Source organism: Ascaphus truei, chromosome 21, assembly GCF_040206685.1.
Source record: "Ascaphus truei isolate aAscTru1 chromosome 21, aAscTru1.hap1, whole genome shotgun sequence".
Classification (NCBI taxonomy): Eukaryota; Metazoa; Chordata; class Amphibia; order Anura; family Ascaphidae; genus Ascaphus; species Ascaphus truei.
Window position 1 is genome coordinate 14254019 of NC_134503.1, and position 4012 is coordinate 14258030.

Consider the following 4012-nt stretch of genomic DNA (forward strand, 5'->3'; position numbering starts at 1 on the left):
CTCCTCTAACCCTTCCCCCCCTCCTCTAACCCTTCCCCCCCTCCTCTAACCCTTCCCCCCCTCCTCTAACCCTTCCCCCCCTCCTCTAACCCTTCCCCCCCCTCCTCTAACCCTTGCCCCCCTCCTCCACCCCTTGCCCCCCTCCTCCACCCCTTGCCCCCCTCCTCCACCCCTTGCCCCCTCCTCCACCCCTTGCCCCCTCCTCCACCCCTTGCCCCCCTCCTCCACCCCTTGCCCCCCTCCTCCACCCCTTGCCCCCCTCCTCCACCCCTTGCCCCCCTCCTCCACCCCTTGCCCCCCTCCTCCACCCCTTGCCCCCCTCCTCCACCCCTTGCCCCCCTCCTCCCCTTCCCGCCGCCCTTCGCCTTCATGCCCGCCTTACCGCCTCCCCACCCCGCCTCTGCCTTTCACCCGCCCTTACTCCGGCCGCCTCTGCCTTTCACCCACCGCCTCACAGCCGCTGCACGCACTCAACAGACACCCGCCACACTCGACACATACCTGCCGCCACACACACCTGCTGCCTCCCGCCCCTACGCACCGACATCACTGACCCACCGCCTCACACCCTAGCAGGACCCCCCACTCACAGACAGCACTCACAACCCACGCGCCAGCCGCCGCCGCCTCACACCCTTGCAGGACCCCCCACTCACAGACAGCACTCACAACCCACGCGCCACCCGCCGCCTCACACCCTAGCAGGACCCTCACTCACAGACAGCACTCACAACCCACGCACCACCCGCCGCCTCACACCCTAGCAGGACCCCCACTCGCACACAGCACTCACAACCCACGCGCCACCCGCCGCCTCACACCCTAGCAGGACACACGACTCAGATTTTTACATCACTTATGGCACCAAAATATACATTGTACTGTGGTGTGGTTACAATAAACCATTTTTATACAACATCGTATTACATTTTCTTCCATCTTTCTTTTCAATATTATTATCCAACCTTTACAACAAACAGTCACCTATTGTTCCACGATTTATAAATAATACTACCTATTACGCATTTACATCCCGGGCAACGCCGGGTCTCTCAGCTAGTATACTATATTAGTGAAAGCACTGTATGTTTGCCTGCCTGCCTGGATGTCCGGTGTCCCTAGGGGAAATCTCATTGGTCCCTTGGCCCGCCCGCCCCCGCACACCTCTCATTGGCCTGAGGCGGAGTGACGGGCCAAAGGACACACAGGGACACACACACACACAGGGACACACACACAGGGACACACACACACACACACACACACACACACACACACAGTGGGACACAGGGACACACACACACAGTGACACACACACACACACAGTGACACACACACACACACACACACACTGTTACATACATTAGCGGGCTCACAGTGTTAGCAGCACCCGCGCGCACCTCCTCCTCTCCCCGTGTCTCCCGCGCTTTCACCCCGACCCCCCCGACCCCCCCCCCCCCCCCGGCGCCGCTACAGTCAGCGGGACACACACACTATTATTACCCCTTCAGCGCCCCCCCCCACCCAGTGTCAGCGGCCGTGCGAGACCCCCCCTCTATATCTCCCACCTCTCCCCCCCCCACACATATACATGCCCCCCCCCCTCCCCGGCGCTACAAATCACCCCTCCCCGGCGGGGGAACAGCCAGTGGCCAGGCAGGCTGCCTCGCGGCGCCGAGTGCCCAAGATGGCGGCGCCCGGGACACAGCGGGGAGCGGCCACAACACGCTGCCTCCCGCCTCAGATCCACGTGGGACCTGCCGGATGGGTGAGTGAGCGGCCTTCACCTCCCCTCTACCCCCCCTTCACCTCCCCTCCACCCCCTCCCCTCCAGTGTCAGTGTCTCCCCGATCCCCCCCCCCCCCGGCGCCGCAACAGTCAGCGGGGAGCGAGCGAGCGCCCGGGACACAGCGGGAGAGCGGCCACAACACGCTGCCTCCCGCCTCAGATCCACGTGGGACCTGCCGGACGGGTGAGTGAGCGGCCTTCACCTCCCCTCTACCCCCCTTCACCCCCCATCAGCTCCCCTCACCCCCTTTCACCTCCCCTCACTCCACTTCTCCTTCCACCCCCCTTCACCTCCCCATTTACCTCCCCCCCTCCACCCCCCCTTCACCTCCCCTCCACCCCCCATTCACCTCCCCTCCACACCTCACCTCCACCCCCCCCCCTTCACCTCCCTTCCACCCCCCCTTCACCTCCCTTCCACCCCTCCCTTCCACTCCCCCCCCCTCCACCCCCCCTCCACCTCCCCTCCACCCCCCCACCTTCACCTCCCCTCCACCCCCCCCTTCACCTCCCCTCCACCCCCCCTTCCCACCGCCTCCCCCCCTTCCCACCGCCTCCCCCCCCCTTCCCACCGCCTCCCCCCCTTCCCACCGCCTCCCCCCCCCTTCCCTCCACCTTCCCACCGCCTCCCCCCCCTTCCCACCGCCCCCCCCCCCCTTCCCACCGCCTCCCCCCTTCCCCCCCTTCCCACCGCCTCCCCCCCCTTCCCATCGCCTCCCAGCCCCCCTTCCCACCGCCTCCCCCCACCCCTTCCCACCGCCTCCCCCCCCTTCCCACCGCCTCCCACCCCCCCTTCCCACCGCCTCCCACCCCCCCTTCCCACCGCCTCCCACCCCCCCTTCCCACCGCCTCCCACCGCCCCCCCCCCCTTCCCACCGCCTCCCTCCCCCCCTTCCCACCGCCTCCCACCGCCCCCCCCCCTTCCCACCGCCTCCCTCCGCCCCCCCCCCTCCTCCACCCCTTGCCCCCCTCCTCCACCCCTTGCCCCCCTCCTCCACCCCCTCCTCCCCTTCCCGCCGCCCTTCGCCTTCATGCCCGCCTTACCGCCTCCCCACCCCCGCCTCTGCCTTTCACCCGCCCTTACTCCGGCCGCCTCTGCCTTTCACCCACCGCCTCACAGCCGCTGCACGCACTCAACAGACACCCGCCACACTCGACACATACCTGCCGCCACACACACCTGCTGCCTCCCGCCCCTACGCACCGACATCACTGACCCACCGCCTCACACCCTAGCAGGACCCCCCACTCACAGACAGCACTCACAACCCACGCGCCAGCCGCCGCCTCACACCCTTGCAGGACCCCCACTCACAGACAGCACTCACAACCCACGCGCCACCCGCCGCCTCACACCCTAGCAGGACCCTCACTCACAGACAGCACTCACAACCCACGCACCACCCGCCGCCTCACACCCTAGCAGGACCCCCACTCGCACACAGCACTCACAACCCACGCGCCACCCGCCGCCTCACACCCTAGCAGGACACACGACTCAGATTTTTACATCACTTATGGCACCAAAATATACATTGTACTGTGGTGTGGTTACAATAAACCATTTTTATACAACATCGTATTACATTTTCTTCCATCTTTCTTTTCAATATTATTATCCAACCTTTACAACAAACAGTCACCTATTGTTCCACGATTTATAAATAATACTACCTATTACGCATTTACATCCCGGGCAACGCCGGGTCTCTCAGCTAGTATACTATATTAGTGAAAGCACTGTATGTTTGCCTGCCTGCCTGGATGTCCGGTGTCCCTAGGGGAAATCTCATTGGTCCCTTGGCCCGCCCGCCCCCGCACACCTCTCATTGGCCTGAGGCGGAGTGACGGGCCAAAGGACACACAGGGACACACACACACACAGGGACACACACACAGGGACACACACACACACACACACACACACACACACACACACACACACACACAGTGGGACACAGGGACACACACACACAGTGACACACACACACACACAGTGACACACACACACACACACACACACTGTTACATACATTAGCGGGGCTCACAGTGTTAGCAGCACCCGCGCGCACCTCCTCCTCTCCCCGTGTCTCCCGCGCTTTCACCCCGACCCCCCCGACCCCCCCCCCCCCCCCGGCGCCGCTACAGTCAGCGGGACACACACACTATTATTACCCCTTCAGCGCCCCCCCCCCCACCCAGTGTCAGCGGCCGTGCGAGACCC